The 22,133-nt window shown below is 44.9% G+C and overlaps 1 protein-coding gene across 13 annotated transcripts in view; it reads right to left on the bottom strand.

Moving 5' to 3' along the window:
- The window catches only part of foxp2 (forkhead box P2), a 141,105-nt gene that overhangs the window by 97,014 nt on the left and 21,958 nt on the right, over positions 1 to 22,133 (bottom strand). The gene's annotated exons all lie outside the window — the stretch shown is intronic.

The following is a 22,133-nucleotide window of genomic DNA, read 5'->3' as shown; positions in this document are numbered from 1 at the left end:
ACATGAACAAGAGAATTAAAGGAGGAGAATGGAAGTGTGAAATGGAGCGGTGAGTAGTGCGCGCTGCCCGGTCGCTCTACTCCACAGCTCTGGCACACACACACCTCTGCTTTCCCTTATTAGGACACACACCAGCAATGTGTGTTAAACTGGTCAGCCACTGAGGAGAAGTTGCCTCGTGTGTGTGTGTGTGTGTGTGTGTGTGTGTGTGTGTGTGTGTGAAAGAGAGAGAGAGTGAGAGTGAGTGAGTGAGAGACAGAGAGAGAGGGAGAGTGTGAGAGAGGGAGAGTGAGAGAGAGTGAGAGTGAGAGTGAGAGAGAAAGGGAGAGAGAGGGACAGATAGAGTGAGAGAGAGTGAGAGTGAGAGAGAAAGGGAGGGAGAGAGAGGGAGAGAGAGAGAGAGAGAGAGAGAGAGAGAGAGTGAGTGAGTGTGTAAGAGGTGATGAAAATAATGAAAAACTGAGCAGCATTTTCACAGCTTCAGTCCCAGCATCAGATAAAACCCAAAACCACTTCACAAAGGCAAATTTGTCTCAACAGCTGTTCATCAAACCACAAGTCTTTTGAACAGCAGATTCAGCAGCATAATTAGGACCACAGCACGCACACACACACACACACAAACACACACACACACACACACACACACACACAGCCAGCATACTGACATGGCAATGCTGACATATTCTCCAGTCATGTAAACACAACTCATTGGCAACAAGACGGAACATTTTGAGCTCATGGTGTTTGTCCATGCTTTTGTCAACTTTCCCATCTTTGCTTTTTTCTTCTCTGCCCTCCCCCCCCCCTCTACCCCCTCTACCCCCCTACATGCCACAGATGTTTTCCTTCGACGCTTCAGCAGACAGGAATCTACTCGCAGAGAAGAAAGAACGAGAGAGAGAGAGAGGACTCTCTCTCTCTCTCTCTCTCTCTCTCTCCCTCCCTTAGGAGAGGGTATAAAGCCCCAGCTACACGCAGCAGATGCCGAAAGAAAGCTCTGTCCATCTGCTACCAGTTCCCTAACACCACATGGACCAGGGAGACATTTTAGACTGTGTGTGTGTGTGTAGCAAGACACACACACAGAGTTATACACACAGATGTAAAACATGCTTCACCATTTTGTGTAGGTGAGAGGAGATGAGAACACACTGGGACATGTAAAACTGTATCTGTGTGTGTGTGTGTGTGTGTATGTGTGTGTGTGTGAGAGTACATGCATGTCTAACCGTGTGTGTAACAGGTGCTAATTAAACAGACTTCTACGCTGTGCTCACACACAGAATCATGAGTAGTCACAGAGTGACAGGGAGCTGGACTCTGATTAAGTCAACCACTTAAATTAGACTCTCTCTCTCACACACACACACACAAACACGAACGCGCGCACACACACACACACACACACACACACACACACACACACGTGTGCCTTGCAGGTGCAAATATGTACTCACATGCTTGCACGCTCTCTCTACATGTCATGCCAAACCCTCCTTAAACACAAGCACACACATGCATGGCACACTCTTGCACTTGCAATTATCACATACTGTACACATAAAACACAAGCACCCACACACATCAGAACTTAACTCTCTTTCTATGTTTCCCACACACACACCTAATGTGTGTGTGTGTGTGTGTGTGTGTGTGTGTGTGTGTGTGTGTGTGTGTGTGTGTGTGTGAGCACATGTGTATGTGAGGAGTGCGTGTCTCTCTGTGCAGTACACTATACAGCTAGAGCAGAACTGAACTCCATCATATCATTAGCAAACGGCCTGGAACTGAACCAAAGTGTTCCATCATTATCTTTTCCCTCTCCTTTACCATGTTGACTAATGATGCACTTGCTAACCCCAGGACTAGTCATGTAATGTCTCTCTGACACAGACAAGAGAGGTATGTGTGTGTGTGTGCATGTGTGTGTTGGGGAGGGAGGGGGTTGGCACTGATGACCTCTCCACACGGAGCTTGTGCTCGCTGGGGGGGGGACCCTGCGGGTGCCAGGGGTGAGATGATGAGCCGAAGGTCTTCTCTGCATGTGTGGGGTTTCCCAGGGAGAATCCGGAGGCATGAAACTGTGCTTAAAGACCAGGAAGGTCCGGAAAGTTCGAGAAAACGTCCGTCACACAGTTTACACACACACACACACACACACACACACACAACACTATTCTACGTTCCACTCACACCGCCCTACTTCAGAAATATCACTCGGCAGAAAAATAGAGAGGACAACATGAACACAAACATGGTAAAATGGAAGCACAGTGGCCCTGCACTGGAGGCACTAATGCACTCGTCTCCATTATGACAGCTCTCTGCTTATCACTGCACTCTATCGCCCTCTCTCTCTCCCAGGCCCATTTACCTTCACTCTCCAACTCAAGTATGGACACTACACCTGCCTCACACGTTCATACACTCTCCACCTCATTCACTCATTCATTCACTCACTCAGTCTCTTGCTCACTCGTTCATACACTCTCCACCTCATTCACTCATTCATTCACTCACTCAGTCTCTTGCTCACTCGATTCTCCACCTCATTCACTCACTCATTCACTCACTCAGTCTCTTGCTCACTCGTTCATACACTCTCCACCTCGTTCACTCATTCACTCACTCACTCACATCTGTCATTCTCTTTGTGCTACACGCTCCCTTTTTCTTTCTTATATTCTATCATTCATTCATTCATCATCTCTCCCTCGATCTCCCTCGCTCTATCTCTCAGAGGTACTGAATTATCAAGGTCAATGAGGACAAATATTCCCAGCAGCACATATCCAGTCGGTGGCAAAGGATTGTGTGTGTGTGTGTGTGTGTGTGTGTGTGTGTGTGTGTGTGTGTGTGTGTGTGTGTGTGTGTGTGTGTGTGTGTGTGTGCAACCATGCAGATGCAATGGTTGACGCTATTGTTGCTGGTGTTGCTGCATTTGATCTGCTGCGTGTCAAAGTGTGTGTGTGTGTGTGTGTGTCAAGGCAATGTCACTACTCTCATGGCCACCCCCTCCAACTATTCATTTTCAATTAAAGTAGACACAATATGCACTGCTCAAGACTGCCACAGCGTGTCAACAGCTCATCTCTGCACTCCGTATGTACTGCCCAGTCAAACACACACTCTTTACTTGAACCCACCAATCACAGAAAGCATTCAAATATTACAAGAGGTGAAATGCAGCTTTAATATCTCGGATACAGAAAACGTTGCCTGTATCACACAGTACAGATTACCTAGAACAGCTGATCTGGAGCAGATCTGGAATTTTTATTATAGATAGGCCGGCCAATCATAACCCGCTAACAGTTAATTTGTTAAAATGCCCCGAGCTGTCAAATATCAATATTACCAACTTACACCCATAGCCTAGATCTATGCAAGTATGTGTTGATACTTCATTGGGTAATTTGCATTTACGTCACTAAAGGCTATGTCCATGTAAAGGTCATTAACACAACCTCTAGGAATAACCCTACTGCTCTATATCTATCCAAGAATAAAGCATCAGGGGTGTTAGGGATGTTACAAAACACATCATCAGAGCTGTTAAACCATGTGTGAATGTTTGCTTAAAGGCACATTTTTTGGTACCACTTTGGTACCGCCTTTTAACAGTAATGGCAATAAGGTCGACAACACCACAGTTATGACGTGCAGTGTAGAAATTCCTTTAGAAATACTACAATCATTATAAAATATGGGCATCTGTTTCAAGAATGAGAATGCATTATGCAGTGTGGATGGTGGTTTTCCGGGTACCACAACGCAAGGTGGCATTTGGTTGGTTGGTAACCTGTAGTCTAGCTTACACAGTTACTACACACACACACACACACACACACACACACAAACACAGACAAACACACACACACACACAGATACAGTTTTATATGTCTCAGTGTGTTCTCATCTCCTCTCTCATCTGTGTGTGTGTGTGTGTGTGTGTGTGTGTGTGCTACCACTGGAAGAGTTTAATGCTGTTTGGGCCTCCTTTGCTGAAATGCCAGCGGCCTAAAAGCTGTTCACTGCACATCAGCGGGTGTGCAAGAGTGTGTTAGTGTATCTGTATGCGTGTGTATGTGAGGGGGTTTTATACACTTCAATTCACCCCCCCCTCTTTCTCTCCCTCTTTTCTCTCTCATTCTTTCTGAGAGACCTCCTTTACACCAGTGTCTGTCTGAAGCACAAATCTCCAGCTGCCTGTTTTATTTACCCCTGCATCTGTAATGCTGCATCATTTGAAGAGAAGGTGACATTTGAACAATGTTAACTCAAACACACACACACACACACACACACACACACACACACACACGCACACAGGGCCATAAGACCTGTGTGGCTCAGTAAACACAGGCCTCAACACAACCACAATGGAACCTGGCATTGCACAGAGGTAATGTTCAATATGAAACACACAAATGCACACATACACACAGATATAACAATACACACGCATGGCCACAAGGAGGTGTACACACACAAACACACAAACACACACACACACACACACACAGATATACATTAAAACAAAACAGCATTCTCTCACATGCACTCCCACACACACTCAAATACACACACACACAAACACCTAATGGCGGACTCCTCACACCTCATCCTGAGTTTCTGAGGCCCAGTAATGAAGCTGCTCATCAGAGATCAATACCGCGATGTGACGGACCATTAGAGACGGCGGTGATTATGAGCGCCACCATGCCCGAAACCAAAACACCACAATGCGCACGCGACAGTCACTGCGCGCCCCACCGTTGCCACGGCAACCCGCCCCCTCTCGCGGAAAGCCGCACGGGTCCCTAATGAAATCCCTATTAAACAGCCCATAATGACAGTGTCCAAATATATTTGCATAGATATTTCTCTGGTTATGGGGAGAAGGAGGGGTTAGGAAGAAAGAGAGAGAGAGAGAGAGAGAGAGAGAGAGAGAGAGTGAGTGAGGGAGAAGAGATACAGAGATAGGCCACACTTCTCTGTGATCACAAGGCAAGAATCCATTTTTTTTATCCATCATTAATCTGCAAAGTAACAGGCTGTGGTTTTTCGTGGGGTTTTGATGCATCGAGCCGAAGCGCACCATAGCACACCGCTCACAATCACACAGCACATCTAAATAAGGGCTGTACATCAGGCAACAAGCCGAGTGTGGCTGCAGGCAGGCAGCGGGGCCATTAAAACAACACCTCCGAAAGCACACTAATTAAGACGACACTAGCCACTTCAGCCCCGCCAAGCTATGCTAATAAACACAGTGGCTAACGGGAACCCACTGCTCTTATTACTAACTCAGCTACGCTCTGGGCACTGCCGGGGCTGCTAATTATCCTGAACCAACACTGACCCCATATAAAGTACAATAATAATACCATGAATACACAAGGAGTGAAGCAGTGGTCACAGATGGAGATAAGTAAAGACCAATAAAAAAACATATTTACAGTAAGCTGTTTAAGTCCTGCTCACATTAATGTCAATCAAAAAGCTAAAAATTAGTAATGACTTCTGTAGTTTATTTAGATTTGACAAATTGAGAACTGACATTCATAGAACATGCTGACTGTATATGCTTATTCTTAAAAGGTTAAATAAAGGTTAAAATAAATTCTTAAAAGTTCTTAAATTATCTTTAATCCTATCCAGAAAAAGGCCAAAACAATAGGATTTCATACAATTGGAAATACAATGGCATCAGACACAAACAACCATTTTCAGATTAGCATTAACGGTAACACTTTACTTGACGGGTGAGTTCATAACACGTTCATAACAGCTGTCATAAACTGTACATAAAGCATTCATGACTGTTTCATGAGACATGACTCAACATTCATACCAAACCTTTCATGAATGTGAAAGACAGAATTATGACAACTTGTCAAAATAAAAGTCCAACATCGTATTTGTGTAACCTGGATACCATTAATTTAATCTCTCCAGCCTTTGTAAATATTTCATGAATATCTTATGAAGTCTACATCAAATTTCACAAGTTGTGAAGTATTCGTAATCACTGAGTTTAACACTGGGAGGTCAACTAGCCTACATTCAGCTGACCCATATTTGTGTAACCTGGAACAGTTGGACATTCCCAGTAGCAAAAGATGAGAAATCATCTGCAAAGGTTACATCATAAAACAAATACATTTTATGAAACAAAATTATTTGCTTGACCATGTTCTGTCTTTTGGCACTGGAGTATAGCCATTGACTCAGATGTTACTGGATCAAGTAAGAGGTTTGGAACAAAAACGGCAATGCTGCTTTATGACTTTGGACTTTACTTTGACAAATTGTCGCTGCTCTGTCTTCCACATTCATGAAAGGTTTGGTATGAATGTTGAGTCATGTCTCATGAAACAGTCATGAATGCTTTATGTGCAGTTTATGATAGCTGCTATGAATGTGTTATGAAGTAAAGTGTTACAGCATTAACATTAGCAAAACCGATCATTCTGTAGCATTCACACTTCTGACACAGACACTACACAAATAAGACAAACACTACCCAGACAAACCCCGACCCTAACTGTAGGCTAGTCAGACGGCTGTGGCTGTGTGCAGGAGGTGCTGTGTGCAGGAGGTGCTGTGTGCAGGAGTCCCAGAGGCCCGAGGCCAGTCTGTGCTCAAGCATGTGACTCCCATGTGCACCTCTGGCCCTGAGCCCAACAAGACATCCCTGAAAGAGCGAACGAATGAGGGAGAGACAGAAAGAGAGAGAGAGAATGTGTGTCTGTGGCTGTATGTGTGTGAGTGAATGAGTGATTAATCCCTGTGTGAGAGTTTATGTGTGTTTGTGTGTGTGTGTGTGTGTGTGTGTGTGTGTGTGTGTGTGTGTTTTCTTTTAAATGTGCAAGCTTTTCCTATGTACCTGCATTTGTGTGTGTGTGTGTGTGTGTGTGCTGCCTGCGTGTTCTTACTTCATCCTGGTGAGTGGTGTACTGTATGTATATCTGACTGTATATAAACGTGTACATGAGTGTTTATATAAGGGTGAATATTATATACACATGTGTGTGTATGTGCACATGTATGCATGCATGTGTGTTTTGCTTTATCCTGGAGTGTGTGTGTGTGTGTGTGTGTGTGTGTGTGTGTGTGTGTGTGTGTGTGTGTGTGCATGCCTTTGCCCGCCTTAATATCAACAGGCTTCCCAAGCCCAGGGGCCTCCTGGCTCCTACTGAAAACAAACCCATACAGCAGTCAAGCAGGGGGGCACAAGAAATATCCACATACACACAAACACACACACACACACACAGAGAGAGAGAGACCAACACACAAACACACACACACACACAGACCTACAGTATTCTCCCCGATTGCCTCATTCTCTCCTCCTTACCAGCATATATATTTTTCACTCCTACCCTCTTATTCTTTCACCCTTTCTTTCTTTCTTTCTTACTTACCGTCTCTCATTCATGTATTTTCTTATCACTTTCTCTCCATCTCTGCCATCTTCCCTCCAACTCTTTCCCTCTCCCACTCACTCACTTCTGTTTGTCTAATGATACCTATGTCTGCTCATTCCCTGCTGCTAGAGCGAGAGTGTGTGTGTGTGTGTGTGTAGGTGGGTGTCTGGATGTGTGTGTGTGTGTGTGTGTGTGTGTGTGTGTGTGTGTGTGTGTGTGTGTAGGTGGGTGTCTGGATGTGTGTATGTGTGTGTGTGTGTGTGTGTGTGTGTGTGTGTGTGTGTGTGTGTGTGTGTGTGTGTGTAGGTGGGTGTCTGGATCTCGAGTATACATTACAGGCGAGAGGGAAAATAAAAAGCGACGAAATGACAGAAGCCAGACGGGTCAAGCTGACCGGGTACTTCAAACGGGCGCGCCGAGCGCAAAGAGCCACACACACACTCCAGGTTAAATTGGCTCTTTTCGGTGAGCCCAGGAAGAAGGGGGGAAAAAATGAAAAAGAAAGAAAGAAAGAAAGAAAAGAAAAAAAAAAGAGCAAAAAGTGGGGCTTGTTCTTCAAAAGCGTTATTTGAATGAGACGGTCCTGATGAAATCAAAGCCACCACTGTGTGGGTAAATTTAAACAAGCTCCAACACTTCTCAGCAGTTTACCTATTATAGCGCAGTTTGGAGACCAGATGAAAGTATGTGCTCTTTGCTAACACACACACACACACACACACACACACACCTTCTTCTGCATGGCAGATATTATCATATTGTGAAGGCTGTGATTTGCATTAGTCTGCTACTCAGGAAAATAGCACGCAAACGTCGAGGCAGCTGCCTCATTCAAGTACAATCGGATTAAAGAGAGAGAGAGAGAGAGAGAGAGAGAGAGAGAGAGAGAGAGAGAGAGAGAAAGAGAGAGAGAGAGAGAGAGAGAGAGAATGAATGGTTGAGGAGTAAGTGATAAACGTTCCAGATGTTGATTGCCAGTGTAAAACAAGTCGGAGGCCCTGGTGAGTGAGTGATCTGTTTGAGGAGCGGTGTGTTAGTCAAACACGAGACAAGCCGAGTCGTCGTCGTCTGAGATGAGAGCCTCACTACTGCTCCTGCGCCTTGACGGAAGGCCTGGCTTCTACTGTAGGGCTGTAACACATGCACACGCGTGTGCACACACACACACACACACACACAATCTAAAATGTATTCCTGGTCTAGATGAAGTTAAACTAAGATAAACTCTATCTGATAATAACCTGAGTGCTATAATCTTAGACACACACTACACACACACACACACACACACACACACACACACACACACACACACACACACACACACACACACACACACACACACACACACACCCCTTCACACACAAAAACAGACACCAACTGCACAGTGGAAGGGATGAGGGGGGTGGGGAGGAAACAAAAACAGAAAAGGAACTCAGGAAAATGGCGACCCACCAAAGAATAATAAACTCATTATATGGAAATTTCAAACTTCACCATTCTCTGTGCCGCTGCTAATTTAGAGCTAATTTTTACTGGCCACTAATTCGGCGAGGGCGGGGAGAGGAGGAACTACATCTGGAGATAATTCACTGTGTGGAACGCTGCCCAGTCGAGGCTAACCAGAGAGAGAGAGAGAGAGAGAGAGAGAGAGAGAGAGAGAGAGGGGTGAGAGAGGGGGATGAGGTTAAACAGTGTGAGGGGGGGGGCAGAAAAATGGTAGAGACAGAAAGAGTAAAAGACGAGAGAAGGTGAAAGAGAAAAAGGACTGAGACAGAAGGAGAGGAGAGGCTGAAGAAAATCAGACAAAGAGAGAGAGAGAGAGAGAGAGAGAGAGAGAGGGGGAGAGAGAGAGAGAGAGAGAGAGAGGAAAGAGGAGAGGAGCAAAGAATTCGGGAGAGAGGGTGTTCCGGGCAGAGAAACGGTGCTTTTCACAGAAATGTTTTCATCGTGCTGTCATCAGACAGGGGCTTACTTGGGGCGTAGGTGTTACAGACAGACAGGGTGAGAGAGAGAGAGAGAGAGAGAAAAGAGAGAGAGAGGGGACAAAGGGTCAGGCAGGACCTGTGTGCGTGCCAGCCAGGATGGTTCCGACACCATTCAAAACACTGCCTCTTACTTAAACACATTCTCTCTCTCTCTCTCTCTCTCTCTCTCACACACACACACACACACACATGCACACACACACACACACACACACACACACACACACACACACACAGTATGGCACTGGTACTATCTGTTCACTGTATCATCTCAGTATCCATGCCCATCATCACATCTCCAAGAAATACCATTTTATCAGAGGCGTCCGATTTTCCGTCCCATCTGAAATCCCCAACCCTGAGAGCCCTGAAGTAAGTGGCCCACGCCAAGATTGCCGCTCTCACGGCAACACAAGGTGGCAAGGGGCGCTGAAGGAGAGCGGTGGCCATTGGGCAACGTGGAGAAGAGCTACAGTACCTCTCATTCACACACATATAAACTCCCTCACAATGAATAGAAAAAAAGAGTGGAAGGAAGGAAAATGAGTCTGACTTCCACCAAGGCTGAGGTGAGAAGTGGCCTCAAAGAGGACATTTACATCCCACACAGAAACTCTCCCTCACACACACACACACACACATAAATACACAGACACACACACTTAAGCAATGTACACACACACACACACACACACACACACACACACACACACACATGCCTTCTTCCCTGTGCACGTCCTCTCAAACAGAAAATGTGTTTTCCAAATGAAAATAAACGGAGGCCCAGCCGGTCGGAGGCAGTTAAACTCAGGAATATGTGATCAAATAAAGGGCCCTGCTGGGGCTGAAAAGGAGAAATGAAATCGCTTGTGGATGGGGGTGAGGTGGAGGTGGGGGTGTAGAAGGCCATGAGTGAGTGAGTGAGTGAGTGAGTGAGTGTGTATGTGCGTGTGGGTTTTTTTTTCGGGGGGTAATAAAATTACCCCTTTATATCTTCCTAAACGACACATGGTCCTGCAGAGCGGCTAAGCACAGTTTCTCTCTCGCCCTCTCTCTCTCTCTCTTGGGTACATACACTGTTTCTCTCTCTCTCTTCCTCCCTCTCTCTATCTTTCTTCCTCTCTTACTTACTCTCACTAAGAAAGTGAGTGAAAAAGCGGTCATTTCTTAGTTTTGAAAGATTCCCTCTGCTGATATGCTTCTTGCTGTCTCGCACTCTGCAATATCCTTCAAAAAAAAAAAAGAGCTGCTTCTAGCTCCACTCATTTTGGGCACATTTTTTTCTGTGCTCCAAAAAGTTTTTTCTTCTTTTGGAGGCAAGTTTTTCGGCTTTTAATGACAGGCAACCAGTGCGACACCTAATGCGGTCCCTCTGCTCGTAATGACATTCCCAGGCAAAAAGGGGTGGTTATTTTTTTATTTATTTTTTATTTATTTATTCATTAATTTTTGCTAATGGTTGCAGCTTGGTGACTGAATGCCGATCAGACTCACTTGGTGGGCTCCAACATGCTGGTGATTAGAGAGTGCCACTGAAATGAGGGAGAAAAAACTAGAGAGAGGGAAAGAGAGAGAGAGAGAGAGGGGGGGGGTTAGAGACGGGCCAGAGGAAGTATGAAAGAGAGAGAGAGAGAGAGAGAGACACAGAGAGAGACAGAGAGAGAAAAAGAGATTGAGTGAAGGACGCAAAGACGAGAAACATCTATTCACGGATGCTTCTGTTTGAGGCCAATCCATCTGGCAGTACACAAATTGATTGACAGCTGGATGACGGTGCATTACAACCGCAAAAAGAAAAAGAGGGTGGAAAAAAAACATGCAATTGATTTGTCATTTTCATAAAAGTAGGCACAATAACTTCCAGTGCACATTTAAGCCAAAGGCAGACAGCTATCTTAGGGTACATTAGCAAATACACTATAATACGGAATACATTATAATTTATAATCCTGCACTTATTAAAGTTCCAATAAAAAAGGCTTTGGGAGGCGAAAAGTGCCACTTATCAGTTTGCCTCTGCTCTACCTTAAAAGCAAACCATATTCTGTAATTTGAGTGTCGAGGGGGAGACAAATTAAAATATCTGTGTGAGCGATGACATTCAAAAACAGGACGGGATGTACAATTTCATCCCCAACAGAAATGGTCACGAATTGTAATTGTTTGTTGCCAATTGCCGAGGCCCATGCAAAGCCCTCAAAAGTGAGCAGAGAGAGTGGAGGGGGGACGAAATGGAGGCATTTAGTGGCGAGGAAAAGCCAGAGGTATGGGGGTGGCAGAGGGGGGGAAATAAATACATTAATAATGATGTCAGCCCCATTTCAAACGCACGTCGTTCCCAAGCTCCAGAAACAAATACTGCCACTCCGAATACTGCCGATCTCCCTGGGAACAGCAAAACAGCCCCCCCTCCCATCTATTATTCAACAGGAAGTTGTGTTCAGTTAAAAGCTTTGTCAAATAAAAGACTTGGTCTCGAATAATACAGGGGATGCCACACATTACGGGCCCCGTGCATGGATGTATACAGACAGATATGGAGTGGAGAAGAACACTTTTTGTGAATTATCTTTCCTCTGAAATTATAAATGAATAAACACCAAATAGCTGTGCTCTGTAAATATTCAAAGCCAAAGGCCAATTCATTCTAATGGCCCGCATCTTTGATGTGTCGTATGCAGCTTCTGTGAGGTTTTAGAGAGCAGAGCCTCAGAAATGTAATGCACTTTGCTTTGAAGGGAAAACGGCAGTAAATATGCAATTGTAACAGTCCATACACACACATAGACACACCAAAAAACACTTCTGGTATTAACAGCAACATAATTTCCTCACGTCACTTCTGATGTGTTGATTTTTAAAAGGTGCCTCTTTGAAGGTTAATGAGAGCACATGACTGCGGGCTGTTAAGCCGGAGCCTCAGCGTCCTCTATCCCACCGCGAGTGTGACATTTTAGCGTTTTCACACCAGCTTGTTACAGGCTTGCCCGGCCGCCACGTAATTAAGAGGTTTACACGTGCCGTGTGTTGCCGTGTGTGTTGTTTTGCTGCGAGTCGGAGTGCATGCGGGATTGAGACCATCCTAACGGCTAACCAGCATGACAGAGAGAGAGAGAGAAAGAAACAGAGGTGAGTGTGTATGTGTGTGCATCTGTGTGTGCATGTGTGTCTGTGTGTGTGTTTGTCTGTGTGAGTGTGTTTGTTTGTGTAGAGCGACACTGTCCTCATAAAAGAATGTCTGATGGTGTAACTACAATAAACACACACACACACACACACACACACACACACACACACGCATGCATGTATAAGAAGCATACACAAAATGAATAAGAGCAAAAGTTCCAAAGTTTATCTTTTCTAATTAAACTTATTTATTAACATTTGCTGTTGAAATTTAATTTGTTTTTAAGTATCCAACACCTTCTGTAGCTGCAAACAAACACACATACACACACACACACACACAGCAGTCACCTCTCCTAACAAACAGCTTCAAATACATAACTGGACTGTTAGGTAATCCGACTGTCTTTGTTCTTACTTACCCTGCCTTCATGCATTAGTGGCTAGCCTCCATCTCAAGCATTCCTCCACACACACACACACACACACACACACACACACACACACACACACACACACACACACACACACACCAAACTTTTGTGCCCCCTTACCCACCCACAGCTCTCCATTTAAGCGGTAAAATGAAGAAAAAGAGTTGATCACTTGAGTGTACTTATTTCCCCTCCTCTATTTTATGACATTCATACATTGTATTCTACTGAAGTCAGCCTTTGCTTCATAGGGGTTTAATCCTTGAAATGGTGTGTGTGTGTGTGTGTGTGTGTGTGTGTGTGTGTGTGTGTGTCCGTCTGTGTGTTTCTTTGTTAGTGGAGATTGGAAAAACAGGAGGGCGAGAGAGAGAGAGAGAGGGAAAGAGAATTGCAGAGAGAGTGAGAGATACAGGGGCCTTTTGTTTAGTGGCTGGACAAACCTGGGCTTTCCCTCAGGACATCCAATACCCCTGTAAAAACAGACCAGCGCTCAGCCGAACTCAGTTCACAGTAGCCCAGTGTGTGTGTGTGTGTGTGTGTTTGGTTGGGGTCAGTTCAATTCAATTTTGTACATTTTATGCCAGGTTATTTCCACCTGAACAACATAGTGCATCACCTAGGCAGTGAGCAGGACAGGTGAATTTAGGATGATACGGAAAGTAGTTGCTTCTAATCTCATAGCTATTATATATTATGTATAATGTTTATGTAACTTAGTAGATGTTTTTAATCGTACGTAAATAGCGCCGCCATCTTGGTGGGGGCAGCAATCACTGGAGGCCAATGGAAAAGCATGTGACTGACTGGAAATCACACAGGTGTCTGTGATTGCAGCAAGTGATGCTGTCACTCCCCCATACTTTATTACTTCACTAATACTTTATTACTTCACTAATACTTTATTACTTCATTTCTTTATTACTTTAAGAATGAACATTGTCTCAAGGTGCACAGCGAACGACAGCTCCAGCCAACAATAGCTCCAAATAACCTTAAAAAAAAACTCTTCAAAAAACATGTGGACTGTAACAGCCAATTTGTCCATTACAGTGTGATACTACTATAAGCAACTGTCCCCACTGAAACCCATTATAAAACGTCCCAAACGTTGGAGTCCATTCACAAATGTGGCGAGCCTTGCACAGCATCAGTGTTTGTGTGACTCAGGGGTGTGAAGCAACGATCCAGATTTACCTGACAAGCAAGCCGGGCCAAGAATTCATTAGCAGGTGACTTTTTTACAAGTCTACGGTAGTTCCGTCTCAACACACACATTCAGACTGGCACACAAGCGATTGTGCGCGCACACAGACACACACACACACACACACACACACACACACACACACACACACACACACACACACACACACACACACACAGACACACACAGACACTTACTTACAGTAAGAGAAGAGAAAGAATGAGAGAGAGCAGGAGGTAAAAAAAAGAAGTGAAAGAGAAAGAGAGAGACAGGGGAAAGAAGAATGAAATGAAAAGAAAGAGAATGAGTAACACAGAGAGAGAGAGAGAGAGAGAGAGAGAGAGAGAGAGAGAGAGAGAGAGAGAGAGGAGACCGCAATTATAAATGCAAGGCCAGCTATAGGGAGCTGAACTTTTCACACCTTTCAAAGCCACAGAATTGGCCGCGTTTCTGGGGGCTTTTCTGCAGCTGTGGCCTCTGCTAGTGCCGCTGCCACCACCACCTCCTCCTCCTCCTCCTCCTCCTCCACCACCTCCTCCTCCTCCTCCTCCTCCTCCTCCTTTTCTTTTTCTTCCTCTTCCTCCACCGCCTCTAGCTCTGCTGCCGTTGCCGCTTCTGCTGGCTTCCCTGCCATGCCTGCCTGCTGCTGCGTAGAGCTAATGCTAGGCGGAGCCATCTGAAAACTATTCCTCTGCCTCGCTCTAACCACAGAGTCGCTCATTAATGAAACGCAGGCCGCACTGAGGTCATGCAGAGTCTACATTTCAGCAGTCGCTCTTAAAAAAAGGGAGGAGGAGGAGGAGGAGGAAGGGAGGGAGGGAGAGAGAGAGAGAGAGAGAGAGAGAGAGAGAGGAGAGCAACTACAACACAAATCAGATCCCTTCTCTCAAGGACAGAGAAAAAATAAATAAATAGTAGCTAGCCCCCCTTCTGCCCAAACCGCCCCCCTCCCACACACACACCACCTCCCTCCATCCCCAAACCCCTCTCCAGCCCCTCACATTTTCCGAGCGCTTTTGCAAACAACCGTCAACTTCTCAGCTCACAGAACGGCAACAAGTTCACAATGAGGGCCCAGACTAAACAATCCGATCGCGGCCAAGGAAAACGCGCAGCGCAGCACAGAGCAGCAGCTCCCAACCGCCGACCCCCCCACCCCCCCAAACACACACACACACACACACACACCCATACACCCCCTGATCCGCTCCCCTCCCCTCCCCACTCCGCCCGGCACCCAGCTCCTCCGCAGGACGCCCGGGCCTAAACAGCCACCTATCAAATCACAAAATGGATCCGGTCCATCTGGCACAGGCCTGTGCCAGCGCAGGCGCATGAAATGCATGAAAAGAGCAACCATAAAATTATAATGAGAAGATGTGTCAGCTTGTCTGAGGAAAAAAAAAGACGTTTATTTTGTTGTTTTTGTTAAGAAAAAAAAAGAAGCCATCAAGACAGTGTGAATGTGAGGATGAGTGCGTTGGGAAAACAGGATTTGTAAAGAGATGACCTCAGATTGATGTAATTATGTTGTGTTGGGTTCGTGTGGAAGAGAGAACAGTTCCGTTTGGTACACACTGACAGAGAAGGAAAAAAAAAAGACCTCTTGAAGTTTAGATCAGTGGATGGGAGATCCCTTCTTGGTTCCACTGAGGTTAAAATGACTTTACGCTGGACATCAAGCAAAAGCTGTTAGTAAAGTTAGTTAGTAAAGTACTCAGAACTTGTAAAGTTCTAAGTAAGAGTTTCCCCAGATTTCAGGGCCCAAGCTGTTGAATGGTTTCACTCAAAATCGCTGATACTGTGAGTATGTAGAGCTAACTGTCGTCCTGTTTATGTTCTGACTAGAGCTGTTGTGTGAACTAAATGTTCCAGGTGTAAAAACATCTCTCCGCACAAAACAGTCTAAGGGAGCAGATGAAGATGAAGTCCAATACAGGTTGGAGGTGTCCAATATAACCTGTGGTGGAGGTGGTGGTGGCAGGGGTGTTTTTTTCTTGTTCTGGCACAAAAAAGTTACTCAAGATGAGCAGGTGGTCAGAACCGAGTTTCTGATCGAAGACTCTGAGGCAGAGGGGGCTTCTTGAAGGATGAGAAAGTTTTGCACAGTTGGTAGCGTTCTGTCTGCGAAAGCTTTGGCCACCGCCCTCTCACTCCAAAGACCTACCACTTCAAACAGCCCCCAAAAAATCTGGCACATTCATAACACAAAACAGAACTACTGGGAATTAAAGGGAGAAGGGCAACACACACACACACACACTTTCCCTCTCTCTCTCTCTTTTTTTCTCTCTCTCTTTTTTCTCTCTCCCACACACATACAGACGTGCGTAAAGGTAGCAGGGCTCGCCAGCAGATGGTGAAATTAACATTTCAACAGATCCTTCCTTTCATGTGAGAGTCTCGGCAGAGCAGTGCAGAGCCTAGCCGTGCCGAGCGGCAGCAGCAGTTGCAGCAGGGTAAAAGGGGGCTAGGAGATGGCAGCTCTGGTGAAGCCGCCGCAGCCTGAGCCTCCGCGCCGGGCTGCCCCTGCACCGGCATCTGGAAAAGGAGATGAGGAGGAATACTGGCCTATTGGTCCTGATGGTCCTTAGGCAATGAAAAATTAAAGAGGCCTGTTTTGCAGGTTGGCCTCTCCGGAGGGGCCCCGAGCGGCGTTATGGAAACATCATCTCAGTCATTTGTATGTGAAAGAAACACCTGGCCACAGAGAGTGAAAATAAACTTGGTGTGTATGTGTGTGTGTGTATGTGTATGTGTGTGTGTGTGTGTGTGTGTGTGTGTGTGTGTGTGTGTGTGTGTGTGTCTGGCGTTCTTATTTAGCACTTTTGTTTCGGACGGGTTAGAAAAGAAGAGGGGGGAAACAGGCGGTTTTTGCAAGTGAGCACCAATCTTTAGTGTTTCCTCTTGTTAGCTGCCGGTGAGCTTAGCTCAGACTGAGCTTCAGCCCAACATCTGGCTACACTCTACTCAGGTCTCCTTTCAAATCGCAGGCGACTGATCTAGGCAGATATTCCCCACCTATCTTTCGCTAATAAGACACTGAAACAAAATAAAAAAGAAGAAGAAAAAAAAAGAAAACCAAAAGAAAGCCTCCCCAAACTCCACTTCCCAGACATCATCAAAAGAATGACATCATTGGGAGAACCCACAGACAAACCCCGTTCCGTGACAATCAATACAAATACAGTCATCTCGCTCACTCCCCTGCCACCCCACCCCACCACACCCTACCTCACCCCACCCTGACCACGCCCACTGGGAGACCCCCATTAATATGGACACAGTTATGGCCAAATTACACATGTCCAACCTCTGTGACATTTTAAATGCAATTAAAAGCCAGTTAGGGGAGATGGGCACGCAGTGGCGGCCGTCGTGTGAGGAGGCGAGCCCAAACGAGCGGCTCGTGTGATTAACATGCAAACGAGCTCATGCTGGCTCTGTAGATTGGGGTTTGAAAACCTCAATTACTTTTGTGTGATTATCTATTTACCAGTACACAGATTTCCATTTTCCATTTGAGGCTCATAGAACCCAGCCCCAACCCCTCCCTCCCCAAACACACACACACACACACACACACACACACACACACACGACCCCCACTCTCATCCATAAGATGCTAGCAGGCTCAATTACAAACCCACCTTTATTTATGATGAGGTGGGATTACTAGAGACCAGTGAAGGCTGAGCTTTTGTTCTTTCTTTCATTATCTCTTTCTTTCTTCTTTCCTTTCTTTCTTTCCTTTCTTTCTTTCTCTCTCTCTGCCTGTCTTTCTCTCTGTCTTCCCTTCTCTCTCTGCAAGGTGCAGTGTCTTTGTGTAATTCTGTATACACACACAGCCCTGACAGACACCAATGAATATTTCCAGCGCACCTCTGTGGCCCCCGTGTTTATGGATGTGTTATAGCTGACTGGGTAATGTACATCCGCGGATTTGAGTGCCTGCACGCCAAACAGTCTCTGCCACTCTTTCATTTATCAGCGAAAGTACACAGGATGGTGTGTAATTGGAAAATGGACAGAATTTTCCCCCCACTAAACATTTTTTTTTTTTTTTTCATTTTCAGTGCTGATTTTTAGTTATTTTCCAACACATTTAAGCTATGAAGACGAGATGGCACTGGTGGTGTGGGTGATGAGTGTGTGTGTGTGTGTGGGGGGGGGGGTGTAGCTCCTTGAATTTAAGACCTTTTAATGGGTGTGAGCAGTTAGAAGTGCTGTTAAGAGACAGTCTTACCAGTCTATCAGATGTATAGGGGAGAGGTAGATCTGCACTGAGTCAAGAAGCCGTGGCACACTCACTTTTAAGCCTTATTATGTTTCGCCTTGTTGATGCAATTATCAACGGAACGCCTGACAGCATCAGAGGAATCTAATTTAATTAATTTATCCGCCTGAATGGCCACTGAATTCCCGTTGTAAGAAATTTATGTCGAAAATGAAGCCTGGAATTTTGAAATCCACCACGGCAGTGTGTTTCATGAAGCACTCACACAGACAAACACACACACACACACACTCACACAGAGACACACAGACACACACACACACACTCAGTAATGAGGGAGCGAAGACAGACAGTTATTTTTGGTGTCTGTGATTACATATCAAATTAAAGTGTTAATGGAGAAAAAAATAAAACAATTAACTGTCATCTCGGAAAAGCTTTTCATGCTGAAATAGCGGTAATTGCTCTTTAACGAATTAAGCTACATACAGGTTTGTAAATAGGTGAGGAAATTAAAATAAATATTCAAGAACAATGTAGTAAATATGATTATGTACTCTATTTCTACAAAATAACAATAATACTCTTGGAAAACACATTGAAAAAAAAAACCACCAGGCTTTACAGATGCCGTTGAATATGGCATGAGATAATCATTCTTAATGAAAGAAAAACGCAATTACTAAATCTTTTGTTTCCTTAATGACCTCCTTAATTTAAGCATTTGTTAATAAAGCTACTAGCCTATCAAATTAATGACATACATCATTCTGCTTTTTTTTTTTTTTTTTTTGCGTTCACGTCACAGCAGGTACACTGGGACATAGTAAGGTAGAAATGAGGGAGATGGTATATCTGGAGTGCTTCTTGCTTCTTTCTTTCTTTCTTTCTTTCTTTCTTTCTTTTTCCCTTTTTTGTAAGGGGGGGGGGGTGTTAGAGGGTCTGTGTGTGTTTGAAGTTCACTCGTCCAACATGAAAAAGAGCCAGTGCTGCTGTCAAGGTGTGCGTGCGTGTGTGTGTGTGTGTGTGTGTGTAAAGGGGAGGAAGTGGAAACAGTGCCATCATGTGATGCGTCCAAGCATTCCTCAAGAGCGAGGTGAAGAAGAGAGAGAGAGAGAGAGAGAGAGAGAGAGAGAGAGGTGAAAGAAAAAGAGAAGAAGAAAAGACCAAAGAAAAAGAGAAGGGAGGGGAAGGGAGGAGAGAGAGAAAACTCAAATTGTAAAACTGAGCAAGGTTCATCTTCTGAACATTTTTTCTTTTTTTTTTTTGGAAAAGAGAAAACCACACACAAGCAACCGCTACTTCAAACACACAACACCTAGATCAAATCACTGCTGCGCTCCAGACAAGTTTCACGATTGATTGTGAACTCCTTTTTTCTGGGTGAATGAGTAGAATGTGTGTAAGTTTGAGTGTGCATACCTGTGTGTGTGTGTCTCTGTGTGTGTGTAAGTTTGAGTGTGCATACCTGTGTGTGTGTGTGTGTGTGTGTGTGTGTGTGTGTGTGTGTGTGTGTGTGTGTGCCCAATACTCCAAAATACAAAATACTCCATCAGCTTGCTGTAATGAAGAATATTAAGTCCCTTCTAGTTTACTGATAAACACCACAAAATATGGGCCTCCAACGCTAGGACTGAGCGCTAGGACTGAGGGTACCATGGGCATGTGTGTATTGGGTGGAAAGGATCCAGGTCAGCCTGCTATCCATCCACCATTCCTACCTCACTAGCATGTTCTACTCCGCAGAGAAATCTACATATATTTCACCAAGCATCAGCCTCAAATAAAAGCATAATATCTTAGTATATATAATGTACGAAGGATAAAGCAATTAAAAGTAAAAAAATGTAAACACTGGATCAGAACGCTGAATGATAAAAAAAAGAGAGGGGGGAAAAATCTAATACACACATACATAGCACAACCATTTACATGCGAATAAACACTCTTCTTATTAACCTTCCTCTATCGTTTGCTTATTGTTTCATAGAGAAGCTCCCAGGGACAGTCAAACCACAAACCCACATCAGTCCCTGAGAGAATGAGCGAGTGAAAGAGAGAGAGAGTGCGCGCTGAGAACATTTGCATTTAATTAAACCTAAATAAAAAAAAACGAGATAATTATATAAATAAAACGAGCCAGTGCTTTGCCACTGTGCATCACAGGAAGAGTCTGCGTTTCGTTTCCAGTGCTCTGAAGTATTTAATTCCTCCCACAAGAACATAAGCACACACACACACACACACACACACGCGAGCGCACACACACACACACGGCAGCTAGATCTATTGATCTGTGAAAAACTATACACTGGGGAAGCGATTCACTTAATATTATACATCTAATGCTGAGATGAGTGGTGATTACACCATTTGGTAATTAAACGTCTTACAAACCATTTAACTGACTTCTCCTCATGAGAGGTCGCTGGAGGTCAGAGCGATTGTTTTACTTGTGCAAGGGATGAAAACCGGGGACACAAAAAAAAGAAAAAGAAGAAGGACAAGGAGGAGAAAAAAAGAAAACACTCGTGACACCGCGGTGAAAACAAGCTGATGGCTGTTAGCGGCTATGGCGCTAATCTTTTCTGCTGCCAAGCCAATAAAAGGAAAACAAGTACATAAGAAGAGAGAGAGAGGGGGGGGGGAGATGGAAAGAGGGGGAAATGGTGGCACAAACACCTTTTTTATTCCCTGGAAAGACCGTAAATTATATATTTAGAAATCTCATTAGCCCACGTTTGCATGGCTTCACAAAGCGTGGAAGTCTCAGTGACTCACTCACTTCTGACTGGGTGTTAAGAGTGTGATGTGTGTGCATGTGATGTGATGTGATGTGATGTGTGTGTGTGTGTGTGTATGTGTGTGTCTGTCTGTGTGTGTGTGTCTGTGTTTAAAGTAGGTGCCTGTATAAATGTGTGGCTATGTATGTGTCTATACGTGTCTTTATGTATGCCTATGTGTGTATGTTCATTTGGGACTGTGTGTGTTTGCAGTGTGTGTTTCTCTATTTCTGTGTGTGTATGCAGTATGTGTGTGTGTATGCCAGTATGTATGTGTGCATGAATTTATTCGCATAGTAAAGTGTGTGTGTGTGTGTGTGTGTGCATGTATTTATCAGTGAGTAAGCACACATACAGTATATGTTTGTGTATGTATGTGTGTGTGTGTGTGTGTGTGTGTGTGTCTATCTGGGGGAGGGGTGCAGATGCGGGTGGGCTTACATGTGTGAATCCCTCTGCGATCCCTCACCTCTGTGCATTACTCTCTTGTGAGCCGCACACACACACAAACACAAACACACACACACACACACACACACACACACACACAGGTGCATTCCACACATCTGCGCTTCACAGCGAATTTACTGTCAACATCAGACTCCTAATCCCTACTTACAGGTCATAATTACTACCAGTTAGTTGTGTTGTTGAGCAGACAGGCAACACGCCCCTGCACTGCAGTCTGCCCCCACAGCGTAAGCATGCATAAAGGCTGATGAGAGACAGCTGGGGAGAGAGACAAAACACCATGTGACGGTGTCTGTATGGGCCTAATATCTAGAAATGATATCAGCAGTGAAAACAACTTGAAAACTGTCCAAGAATCCTCCCAGACAAAGGTACAGTCTAGTACAGTGTGTTGTGGTGCTGTGCGGTCTAGTGTGGTGTGGTGTGTTGTGGTGCGGTGCAGTGCGGGGCG

Source organism: Alosa alosa, chromosome 17, assembly GCF_017589495.1.
Source record: "Alosa alosa isolate M-15738 ecotype Scorff River chromosome 17, AALO_Geno_1.1, whole genome shotgun sequence".
NCBI classification, from domain to species: Eukaryota; Metazoa; Chordata; class Actinopteri; order Clupeiformes; family Clupeidae; genus Alosa; species Alosa alosa.
The sequence above is the reverse complement of the archived record's forward strand: the minus strand, read 5'-3'. Positions and strand labels throughout refer to the sequence as shown.